Source organism: Rhineura floridana, chromosome 19 (assembly GCF_030035675.1).
Source record: "Rhineura floridana isolate rRhiFlo1 chromosome 19, rRhiFlo1.hap2, whole genome shotgun sequence".
Classification (NCBI taxonomy): domain Eukaryota; kingdom Metazoa; phylum Chordata; class Lepidosauria; order Squamata; family Rhineuridae; genus Rhineura; species Rhineura floridana.
The window spans coordinates 3,482,018-3,495,411 of record NC_084498.1 but is presented as its reverse complement, the minus strand read 5'-3'; the positions used below and the strand labels follow the sequence as shown (position 1 = coordinate 3,495,411).

At 42.9% G+C, this 13,394-nt stretch overlaps 1 protein-coding gene across 2 annotated transcripts in view; it reads right to left on the bottom strand.

The window, feature by feature from the left end:
* Nucleotides 1–13,394, bottom strand: part of CORO1C (coronin 1C) — an 83,701-nt gene that overhangs the window by 53,308 nt on the left and 16,999 nt on the right. Inside the window, exon 1 of one of the 2 annotated variants that reach the window (XM_061602398.1) lies at nt 12,231–12,431. The exons of the other annotated variant lie outside the window; for it this stretch is intronic. The gene's annotated coding sequence lies outside the window, so the exon portion shown is untranslated. Of the gene's footprint in view, nt 1–12,230; nt 12,432–13,394 lie in introns of those variants that run through there. 2 annotated transcript variants of the gene reach the window in all.

Below are 13,394 nucleotides of genomic sequence, written 5' to 3'. Positions count from 1 at the left end.
TGTACAGATGTTCTTTATCTTGAAGCTCTATCCCTTTTCATCCCAAAGCCACTATTCTGAGCTACTGAAGAGCACTCCAGTTCACCTAAAAGTGTCTGTCACCCACACAATTGAACATAAGTGTAAAAATAAGCACAGTTGCAGGATGAAAAAGGGGGGGGACATGACTCAAAGGATATTTGCTTTAATTACAAAAATATATGTGATATTTCAAGACAGCAGTGCTGAAGTGGCTCTGCAAATAAGAAAAGTATTTCCAATACAGCTTGTAACATGAGTTACAGGATCCCACAACTTTCAATATAATTTTTTTGTTTAAGGAGCACTAAGCAAACTTTTTTCTATCAGGACTGTTAAGTACACTTTCTTCTATAGAAGCTGAGGAGGGTTAAGACTCTATTCTTGCATGAGTAAATAATGAGGGATTTGTCAAGAACCAACCACGTTTCAATAAGTAAACCATGTTTCAATAAGTAAAATGTGATATTCCCACCAGTCATGTAAAAATCCCAACATGCACAGATAAAGATAAAACAGTAAAGATTTTCCAAAATAACTGCCAAACCATCACCAAAGGAGGTATTGTTGGAGAGACGTATGAAGTCAGATCACTTGCTTAATTATTATGTACTTACTTATTCAATTTTTATCCCACCCTTCCTCTCAAAATGAGCCCAGGGTGGCATCATCATCATCATACAACTTTTAAAGGGCAGTCTGCACAATCACCCCTCCTGTGTGCAGGCTCTTCAGGCAATGGGGCGCAAAAGAGAGTCTCAGACTCAATGCATACCCCTGGCCCACTACATGCACACTGCCACATGTACTGATTCAAGGAGCTCAAGATGGTGCATGTGCTTCTCCCTGCCCCTCCCCTTCCTATTTTATCCTTACAACACCTGTGAGGCAAATTAGGCTGAGAAAGCTGCTCACAGGCCCAAGGTCACCCAGCGAGCTTCAAGAGATTTGAACCCTGGTCTCCCAAGTCCAGCCCAACACTCTAACCACCACACTAAATCACAGAGGAATGCAGCATATGCCACCCATCTCTCAAATACCTCAATGCCTCCCCCACTTTTTAGAACTAGATGGATAATCAGCCTTTTTGGTTCAGATTATCAAATTCCAACAAAAATAAAATAAATATCAATATATCCACATGAATGGAAAGCACGACACACAGAAGATGTGCTAGTCTCTGCCAGATGGACAGTTACGAGGTCATCAGGTGAGGAGGCGGCACAAATTTCTCCATGAATAGATAAGACACCCATAAATTCATCCTTTTCCAATGACAGTCAACAGCAAAACAGACTGAATTCAAGTATCACGCCATGGTTAAGGAAGTGAAAATATGGTTTAGCGCTATGTTCAACTTGACAAAATAGTTAACGCCATCGCTCTACCTCCGCAGGCCATTGCCTCTCTAGAGGCTAGACCACTACGCTAATGGAAAACTAAAGCAGACAAGAGTCTGCCCAGCTGTCTGGAAGTGCTAACCGCGGTTTTACTTTCAACTGGGGTTAATGCAAGGCACGGTTTAGCACAACAGCCGGATTGAGCCACAGCCTGCAGCTAAATTCAGACACCACACCAAACTGCTTTCATAATGCTATGCACGAAACTAAAGGAGTTTCTTAAGATCAGGAACTCTATGACAAAGAAAGGAACTGAGCCCAAGTTTCCGAGGTATAACAATACAGAAAATTCCCCCCAGGAGCTTCTTCTGCCAATCTAAACCCAATTCAAAGGAAGTTGGTCCGGTACTGCTGGAAGAATTGTTAACAGTATATTTAAATTCCCTTAAATGGTCACATGCGTTAATTAATGCACCAATTTGTTTGCTGATAATACATTAAGTATAAATTTGGTTTCAGTAACCCAAGTAAACAATTATTATCATCAAAATTAATTCAAAGTTAAAATCTGCAATAGTACAAAAATCAAGGCTGTCTGTAAAACCTTTTTCATGCACAGCAAAAACCTTCTCTGTTCAAATAAAACTTTGACCTCGAAGAAATAAACACCTCTTCGTGTAGTCAGATGCCCTCGTCCTCACAGCCCTTAACACTTTACCAGTCTAAAATGCAAAGACAACCTCCTCCCTTTGACTTACATTAAAGCACTATTCTTTGTGCTTTATTGTGGGCCACAAGAGGCAACAGAACATCGGGTGATGATCCATTGCATATGGTAAAAACAACAACCTGTATATTATTTTTTTCATGGGCAGCCTTTTGGGTGCTCACACAGGACTTTCACTATGTACAGATATGCTCAAGTTTTAGAGATGGGCTATTACCCCTCACTTTCTTTCGAGCATGCTGAAGTTCTGCAGTTCACCAATTCCTATCTATAAGGGAACTGCTATTGCTGCAGCTGCCTCACCTTCAGGGCCTGTACCTTTAAAAAAGCTCTCTTTGGTTGCAGAACTCAAGCCCATAGGAGCTGGTTTGAGCAGGTTTTCTAATTTGCAGGACAATTCAAGCATGCCTGCAACCCAGGAGCTGTTTTAACCATAAAACCATAACTGCCATCAACTTTCAAAACACTACCTATTGCTTTGCAATCCAACTTGTTGTATGAGTTTCCAAGATAAATCTTTGTTTCCACTGCAGACACATGAGGCTGTCCCAACATTCCCATTTTATAAACTGGTCTGAAGCACCAAAAGGATCAATAACTGAAAACAATGAAGGAGCAGAGTATGTAAAGGGCCACCTTCACCCATGCAAGCCTATCTCTCAATTAACATCGTCATGTAAATCCACTGGAAACAAAGCCCTATGAGGAGAGACTGAAAGAACTGGACATGCTTAGCTTTGGGAAGAAGACTGAGGGGAGAGACAATAGCACTCTTCAAGTACTTATTTATTATTTAATTTGTATCCCACCCTTCCTCCCAGCAGGAGCCCAGGGCAGCAAACAAAAGCACTGAAAACACTTTAAAACATAATAAAAACAGACTTTAAAATACATTAAAACAAAACATCTTTAAAAACATTTTTTTTAAAGTACATGAAAGGTTGTCACACAGAGGAGGGCCAGAATCTCTTCTCGATCATCCCAGAGTGCAGGACACGGAATAATGGGCTCAAGATACAGAAAGTCGGATTTCAGCTGAACATCAGGAAAAACTTCTTAACTGTTAGAGCCAGGGCTGTGGAGTCGGAGTCGTGGAGTCGGAAGCAATTTTGGGTGGAGTCGGAGTCGGTAGAAATGTACCGACTCTGACTTCAAAATAAAAACTTTCATAGGAATTTAGGAAAGTTTTCTTGTTCAGAAATTTTAATCAAATAAATATATTTTATGTTATATCAATCTAGCCTGATGATTCATTCACGTGGTGGTGATGAAATGCCTTGTGCTACCATTTTACTACAGTAAATTTGTTATTACTAGTTAATATACATTTGCCATTTATGGAGTCGGAGTCGGACAGTAGAAAAATAGAGAAGTCGGAGTCGAAGGTTTGGCGTACCGACTCCACAGCCCTGGTTAGAGCAGCACAACAATGGAACCAATGTCCTAGGGAGGTGGTGGGCTCTCTAACCCTGGAAGCCTTCAAGAGGCAGCTGGACAGTTACCTGTCGGGGATGCTTTAAGTTGGATTCCTGCACTGAGCAGGGGGTTGGATTCAATGGCCTTATAGGCCCCTTCTAACTCTACGATATTATCATTTCCCCTTCCTGCAACAACAACAACAACAACATACTACAGAGGTATGTTGGTGGCCACAATGGAATCTCCTCTGCGGTCATGCCCCAGCTGTGGAATTCTCTCCCCAGACAAACCATTGGATTCTAGATGCTGACCCAAATCCAGCCTGTTCTCCAAAGCTTTAAATATCAACTGAATTTTATTAGGCCTGCTTTTTAGGTGCTGCTCTCAATTTGAAAGCAATTTGATGTTTGGCTTGCTCATTTTAATAATTGTTGGTGTTTTTATATATATTACCTGCTTGCAAGCTGCTTTGAAAACTCAAGGGAAAAGGTGGCATACATTTTTTAAAAAATAAAATCCCTGTCCCTATCAAACTGTAATCAAAATTTAAGGTGAAATTATGTATAATTTGAGAACTATTTGTAAATGAAATCTAAAATGCACTGGTGAAAAGTAATAACTTTAAGCCCACCACACTACTGTGAACTGCACAACAGATTCTTTGGTTCACAAAATTCTTCTGTGCCCTTTTATTTTTAATTTATTTATTAGTTTAATTTCTAAACCACCCTTCAGCAATGATGATTCCAGGGTGGTTTGCATTAACACATTAAAAAGATTCCAATAACAGTTTAAAACCGAAAAAAATATCTAGAGCACTAACACTGGAGCAAACAAATAGTCACCAATTCACAAATGGCCTCATCTAGATTGCGTCCAAAGGTCTATGAAGAGGGACATCTGAAAACCAAACGTTGAAGGTACGATTCATACTTCCAAGAGGAGTTCCATTAAATGGGGTGTCACCACAAAGAAGGTCCTCTCTTGTCACTGTACAGCAGGTTTCACCCAACAGCAGGACAAGAAGAGTCTCCCCTGCAAATGTCAATAAACTGCTAGCCCATGTTGACATTCTTAGGGCTGAACACACTCTCTGTGCTCTGAACTACTTATTTCCTGCTAATCTCAAGTATTATATCCACTATAGTATGTGCAGTTTATCAATGTTAGGGGCATGTGCAAGACCCACAGTCCAGTGTTCTGCAAGATTTAAGACCACCACATGGCAATCAATGCTGCTTATACAAGAATGATGGGATTTAGTAGATTTGCTGGCATGACAACCTAGTGATGAAATGCTTGTACAGCTCAGGCCCAATAATATACAGAACTTGCTTCCATTTCTTCCAAAATACTAATTTGGGGTCCTAGTGTTCATGAGTGATGTCTGAATTGCATGTTTATTGAAAGAGAATTTGCACTCAACATTAAGAACATGACGCTTCCCAAATCCAAGATCTCATAATTCCCTCCTTTAGACCCCTGATTAAACCGCATTTTAATCAGTTTAGGGTTTGTGTTAACATTATTTTAATTTCACTGCCCCTGCTTTTTTTTTATTAGAGCCAGTGTGGTGTAGTGGTTAAGGTATTGGACTATGACCTGGGAGACCAGGGTTCAAATCCCCACATAGCCATGAAGCTCACTGGGTGACCTTGGGCCAATCACTGCCTCTCAGCCTCAGAGGAAGGCAATATCCATAGGGTGGCCATAAGTCTGAATCGACCTGAAGGCAGTACATTTACGTTTTTGCCCCTGCTTTTTAAACAGAATTATTGAACGGGAGGTTGCAACAGCATAGGAAAGGGAAAACGCATTACGTTACAAGAGATTACAACAGTCCTGAGCTCACTGTCAAATTGAATACTCATGGCCCTTTAATCACAGGATGCCAAGGGCCAGCTGAAAGATGCTCCTGCCACACTCTCACCAGATGCATCCTCTGCCCACACACACTGGAATGCTTCCTATAGAATCATTGCATTGACTCCCCGCAACGACAGCGCACATTCCCAGTGTATGTTATCATGTATATGAGACAAACAGGCTTTGTAGTTCATTAAACACAGATGGCCAGTTGCAAAATGGCAGAACTAACACCACTTCAAGTCTTAATGTAGACAAATTTTCCCACCTCCTCAGGTGACGACTTTTAAAACCTGCTGCGGTGTAAAGAATAATGAAACTCCCATTTGTCCTCCTATGCATCCCTTCGGCTGACAAAGTTATTGATCTCGTGAAACTCAGCCTTGGCACTTTTTGAAGCAAGACTCAAGGACAAAAGGTTATTTTCCCACCCAAGTCTTCTATACAATATTATTATTATTTATTTATATATCCTTGCCCTGCCTCCCAGTAGGAGCCCAGGATAGCAACCCAGTGTTCCCCTTCTCACACCTCATTTTCTCCGTGCACTACCTAGCTTTGCTTTGAATCAGTTGAAAATTGTGATACTCAGGCAGGATTTTTACTTTAACTCAGAGTGGCTTGTTCTATAAGAGAATGGCATTGAACTGTATCAAGAGATCTCACTCCCAACTCAGTTACTTACAGGACAATTCTACCATCTATTGCCCACTCATTTAAACAAGACAGTTCTCAAAGCTATGCATGCGAGTACATCAAAATGCAAACTACTGAAATGTTGTGGCTCTCAAAGAACTGCATGGAATGTGATTCTGTGAAGGAGACCAAGGATTCCTGACAAGAAATTCTTGCACCTTCCTTAAAACTACAGTTCCAGGGATTATTCAGAGAACATCACAACACGTAATTTAGTTTTCTGTTGGTCTATATTTTGAGTGTATATGTGGCGTAAGAGAATGCATGGGCCTTTCAAGTGGTGGCAGCCTTTGCTACACAGCAACACAGCCTTTGCCAATGGGTGCCCTCCAGACATTTTGGACTACAATTTCCATTACCCACAGCTAGTGCTGGATGGAACTGATAGGAGTTGTAGTCCAAAACATCTGTGAGAACACACTGGCAAAGGCAGCAGCAATGCAATCCAGCTTGTATCAGGAACAGTACACAGCTCAGATTTCAAAGCAAATCAAAAGTTAAATTTGTTTATTTTTTTTAAGTCAACAGAAGTGTGAGATAATTTTTTAAAAATGTTTTAAAGCCCCAGACACTCTTAGTGAGCCAAATTATCATGTCATGCTCAAGTGAGCCACTGAATGAAGTGATTATTAAACATGTCCAAATTTAACATGCTTACAATAAATATGTAATTACTAAGCACCGTTTGACCCTCTTTCTCTTCCAGCCTGTATCACTAAGATACAATATTAGCTTCCCAGGCCTTCCATTTCATTGCAGCTACATCCGCTCTCTGCCTTGTGCCTGGACGCATCCCAGACGTGACAGATGCAATAAGTATGAAGATTTAACTTGAAAAATCCAATGGTGTTTGAAAAGGCAGTTTATCAAAAGACAGAGTAATCCCAAGAAACAAAAATGTGGATTACAGTTATCTGACTGCAAGTTTACGGCACCCACTAGAAAATTACATTATGTAGGCCAAAACAAAAACACATGCAGTTGTTTGTGCACTTGGGAGACTTTACACTTTATTGTTACTGGGTCTGATTTTTTATCTCTGCGAACAGAGCCTTTGGTAAACACCAAGTAGCAAAACAACATCAGCAAGTTATACTAGCTTTTTTTTTTTAACATCCAAAGACAAGTTATGTCCCCCTAATTTATTTACCATGGACTGCGAAAAAGACAAATAATTGGGTGTTAGATCAAATTAAACCAGAACTATCACTAGAAGCTAAAATGATGAAACTGAGGTTATCATACTTTGGACACATCATGAGAAGACCTGATTCACTAGAAAAGACAATAATGCTGCGAAAAACAGAAGGGAGCAGAAAAAGAGGAAGGCCAAAGAAGAGATGGATTGAGTCCATAAAGGAAGCCACAGACCTGAACTTACAAGATCTGAACAGGCCGTTTCACGACATGCTCTTGGAGGTCACTGATTCATAGGGTTGCCATAAGTCGTAATCGACTTGAAGGCACATAGCAACAACAACAACAACAATTTATTTACTGGGGTTTTTTCCCCAGCATACATATCATGTAGAACACCAACATACGTGCTTCCAATTATTTGACAATTTCAACAGCTTTATCCTCATTATAAGACACTTAAGTCAGGGTGCCCCACACTCAGATTCACACTGCAGCCTCTTCCCACCTTTGCAGGGCACTCTGCTTACAAGTTCTTCAAACAATTTATTCTACATACTACATGCATTAAGGAGCAGATTGTTCATGCCTCTTCGTGCAACCAAAAATGGGAACAGCTGCCTAAGAAGCAATGCTAGGGTTTCTTGTGCCAGTCTTACACCACCCTCACAGTGAGGATTAACAACTTTAAGAGTTTCAGAGGTTGCTCTTTTATAAAACTACTATGTCACTCTTTTAAAAAAAAATTAAACTGCTCTTTTGTAAATATTTCAGTTGTTTGAGGTTTTCATACATGCTAGATTCTGACTGTAAGTGGCCTTGGGAAGGTTTATATCCAAAAAATGTGGTCTAGAAATACTTCACAGAAAAATAAAAACAAACAAAGCCTAGGAGTCTGGCATCTGCTACATGGATGGACAAGGAAATCAGCATGGGCTGCGTACAGGTGCCATGTGGGTCACAGATTAAGAACACTCTCCATGTTGGAGGGCCCTTACAAAACACATCACCATATGGCTACCACAGTATCAATCAGAACCAATCAGAGAAAGGCATATGCACACAAGGCAAAGTGTTGCCTACAGAATTTATTGTACATGCAGAGCAGTCTTAGTGCAACTACACAAAAAAACTAATTACGATGACCAACTAAACTCCCTTAGCCAATATTTTTTCTATTTCTAACCAGCCTGAAAATAATTTCTTTGTTTTCTTATGCTTTACCACAACAGTGCATTGTTTCACACTACAAAGGAGTGTCTACTAGCGTGAAAAAGGTAATTAGCTTACATTTCATGAGTTAGGAAATCCATGTAGTGCTTTAAGAATTTAAAGAGCAGCTTATTAGAATTATTTATTTAACACTGATAACTAAAGTGGCACCAATTCCCATGTCACAGCAAACCATAATTAATGGCTTACTGTGAATCTTGACTGATTTGCTCCTCCCCACTAACACGGATGAAAACAAACTATGATCCCTGGCTTAGTGTTACAACTGAACCAGTGTGGTGTAGTCAGCAAGAGTGTTGGATTAGAACATGGGAGACCAGGATGCAAAACCCCACTCAGCCATGCAACTCACTGGGTAACCATGGGTCAGCCACAGTGTCTCAGCCTAACCGACCGCACAGGGTTGCTGTGAGACAAAATGCAGAGGGGGAGAACTACATAAACCACCTTAAACTCCTTGGAGGAGCATTGGGGTATAAATGTAATAAAATCAATAAAAACAACAACCAGTATGCTGTGAACAAACCTTAGCTACAGACCATGGTTTGTTTGGGATGAAATAATCCATGATCCTGGTTCAAACACAACTTTAAAGGTAGGGATTGTTTCTTCTGTGTGCAAGCAAGAACAGGTAAAGCAGCTGAAGTTGGCGTTTTCACAGTAAAGCATTAACTATGGCTTACCATAATGTTTGAATAAGGTAAGAGCAACATAAAACACTTTGAGGACTTCACAAGTGAAGTTTTGACAGAGGGAGAGAAAGGCAAAAGCAAAACTAACAAGGGCAAAAGATGCACACATGTGAGTACAGTCCCTTTAACATACAATGCAATCCTACGTATGCTTCCTCAGACGTTGAGACCTACTATGTGCCGCTGGGATTACATCCAAGTGTGCTTACTATGACCGCCTTAGTCATCTTCCCACCCCCCCACATATTACACATCATGTTCAACTGGAAGCCACACACATTGCATGGAACTGACTAATGCTGTTCCCCCTGTAGATAGCCAACAATCTAACCAACAAAAAACTGTATTCCATCCCACATAGAACTGCTTACATTATTCCTTAATCATGAAAGTGTATAAAATTATGCATGGCATTGAGAAAGTGGATAGAGAAAAGTTCTTCTCCCTCTCTCATAATACTAGAACTCGTGGACATTCCAAGAAGCTGAATGTTGGAAGATTCAGGACAGACAAAAGCAAGTACTTCTTTACTCAGCGCATAGTTAAACTATGGAATTTGTTCCCGCAAGATGCAGTAATAGCCACCAGCTTGGATGGCTTTAAAAGAAGATTAGACAAATTCATGGAGGACAGGGCTATCAATGGCTACTAGCCATGATGGCTGTGCTCTGCCACCCTAGTCAGAGGCAGCATGCTTCTGAAAACCAGTTGCCGGAAGCCTCAGGAGGGGAGAGTGTTCTTGCACTCGGGTCCTGCTTGCGGGCTTCCCCCAGGCACCTGGTTGGCCACTGTGAGAACAGGATGCTGGACTAGATGGGCCACTGGCCTGATCCAGCAGGCTCTTCTTATGTTCTTATGTTCTTAAATGTGCAATGCTGGATGTGTCCCAAACCAACTCTTAACACATAACAGGCATCTGTGTAAGATGCAGAGGAAAGAGACTTGGATTGTTTCTAGTGTGGGGGGGGGAGGTCTGAGAAGAGAAAGAGCCCCCGTTTGCACTTCAGCCCCTTCCTCTCACAAAAAGATGTCCATCCTTTGCGTAACAGACTCTGCAGCCAAGTCCAGCTCCACAACAGACTGTTTCATACATCAGCTGAAGGCATTTATTAATATTTGCTGGCCAGCTTTCCCCTATGGAAAGAATATTCTACTGCATTTGAGGGAGAATTCTTAAAAGGGTTTTCCCATATTGCAAGTCTGTCCAGCATCGCTGAGCAGTATGTGACAGTTTCCTCCTTTAAAAGGCATCCAGTCCGCAGAAGACAGGTATTATGAAGCAATTTTCAGAGCTCCGTTTCCTAAAATTTCTTTAAGCCATCATTTCCCAGAGTCCAGCTCTTCGCTGATTACAAAGCTGTAAAATTACACACACAGCTTTCCCCAGGCGGAAAGCCTCTTTCCCTTGAGAATTCATTTTTAACATTTGCCCCCTCTCTCTTTCTCTCTCTCTCAGTCATCACAGTGAGATACACCACCCACTCCTGCAGCCCCTCATGAATTGGCATCTATCTCATGCTTTGGCCTCTCTCCAATTTGCACCCAAGCACCAAACACATGCACTCGGCTCTGTAGCCAGCCTGTCATAATCAGTATGTAGCTCTGCCCGTAACCTAACCCCACCCTCCCTCCCTCCCTCCTTCCCTCACCTACACCCAAGCCCCTCCTCCATCATCAGCGCCCAAATTTCAGCTACACCCTGCTGAAAACAACCACCAGCACCCTCCACAAAAAAAACCCTCCAAAACCCTCTATTAGCTGCAATCTGAACGGAACACCTCCCCAATTTCCTGCCAATCCCTCCCCCAATCTGGCATGCTATACACCCCACATTAACACCTCAATTATGCAATGTGTGGGGCATCCAGTCGACTGTGATATCCCCCCCTCAATTTAGTTGCAACTCTCCCTCACAACTGTTCCTTCCCAGTCATTCCATATGCATTCCTTTCTCATCCTTCCTCAAACTGCACGCCTCCTCACCCTAACATCTCGAACAACCTCCCCAAGCCTTGCATCCTAACCCCAAATTTGCAGGGGGGTCCCCACCTCCCACCAAACCCTACACCCGGATTACACACACTGCCCAACCCACACCACTTTGTCTGTCTCCTTCCATCTCTGCATTCCAAAAATGCATGTTTCCCCTTTCCAGCTCTCTGAAACAGCACCTCAATGGATCTTACGTAAGCCGCTCTAGGAGCTCCTTTTTTGAGCCAAAAGGTGGCAATTATTTGAACATAACCACTCAGGCCACTGGTCATTTACAAACCTCCACCTCTCACCATCCCCCAATATTAAATCTAACACCCTCACCTGCAATTACATATCTTGGTTGTGCGTTGTGTATGACCTGATGACACATGCTTTTAAATGCACATTTCTTTTTTTAAAAAAAAATCCAGATCAATCATTTGTTTTTTTAAAAGAAGTGCAAACAAGGATTTTTATTTTTTTTAACCTATGCTTGATTTTGCAGGATCGTGTTCGTTTCCTTTTGGGGCTGGAGGATGCAGGGGGCCGAAATGTGGAGGCTTGGAAGTGGGAAGAGGTTAAGCAGGCTGGGATCACGTCATAGTTACGATCAACGGTAATAACACCATGACGTTGCTTTCATACTTTGTTTTTATTATATATACATATATACATACGCATATACATACATATACATATCTATACACACACATATGAACAATATATATCGAAATTATACACCCCACTTTTACTGCTAGCTTTATTCCAATCTTTTAAAGGGAGCAATCAAAAAGGAGGCATTGCTGCTAATATTAATACAAATAACTAATGGGAAAATACAAACGTAAAATAAGGAAATAGAATGAAAGTGAAACATACAAGCAACGTCACTGGCAATGACAATTTGAGCAAACGAGGCGATCTCAGCCCTACACCCGCAGCCCTCTCCTGCCCCACAGGTTGCCCTCTCTTCCCCCCCCCCTCCTCCTCCTCCTCCTCCTCCTCCTCCTCCTCCTCCTCCTCCTCCTCCTCGGGGCCCCACCCCAGCACCCACGGGCGCTCCCCTCTCCCTATATATATATACATATGGACACACACACACATATATACATATGTATCTCTCCTTACCTCCGCCGTCGCACCAGCACCCCCCTCCCCGCCCCACCAGCCTCCGCTACCGCCCCGCGCGCCTTCTCTCCCCTCAGCCTGGGGGCGCCGCTCCTTCAGCCGCCGCCGCCCGATTCTGACTGACTGGCTGGCTGACACGCGCGCCACCCGGCCGCCAGGGGGCGGAGCCGGTTAAAGCCCCGCCCCTCGCGCCTCCTTTTCCCTCCTGCCGCGCCCTGGGCGCTCTTGTTTCCTCAACCCAACCCCATTCTCCCTCCTCCCTGGGGGGAGAGCGAGGGGGAGGGGGGAGGAAAGAGTAGCCAATCGTCTCCCAGCGCGGGACTGAAGGGAGCCAACCCCCTCCCCCTGAAGGGGCGGGGGAGAGGAGGGGCCAAGCGGGGCGCGTGAGGCGATAGGCTCTTCGAGGCGGCAGGAGGAGGAACAGAAGAGAGAGAGAGAGGAGAAAAAGAGAAAGGGCGGGGCGGGAAGAGAATTCCCCTCGCGAGCTGCGCGCTCTCGCGCGCCAATATCTGTGAGGGGTCTTGAGGGGAATCGCCGGGCGCGCGCCTCGGTTGATGTCACTGCCACGCACACGCCACAGTCCATTCTCACGAGCGTGTTCAGTATATATGAGTATATACCGACCCCTGTGAGAGGGCAGTGTGGTGTAAAGGTTAGGGTGTAAGAATAGGACCTGGGTTGAAACCCCCACTCAGCCATGAAGCTCCCTGGGTAACGAGTCATGATGAGCCAGTCACTGCCCCTCAGCCTGCCCTACCTCACAGGGTTGTTGTGAGGATTAAATGGAGAGGGAGGAGAACCATGTACAGCCCACCTTGAGCTCCTTGGAGGAAAATTGGGATATAAATGTAATAATACAATAATTAAGTGCATGTGTGTATTATTAACAGATTTTGCATTTCCCCCCTTAGACCTGCTGAAAGGTGGATTATAAATATTTTTCTTCTGCTTAGAAAGACCTTGGAAGAACTAGGACAGAGGACCCCAACTGTGGTCCATGGACCACTGGTAGCCCACAAGCATCATTCAGGTGGTCTGTGGCATACCCTCATTAAATACGTTGATTTTTAATTGCATTTTTATGGTTTCCTTTAATTTCTTGCATTACAATTTGAATTCTACGGAATGCCAATTGTGATACAATAAAATACGGCATATAAGAAA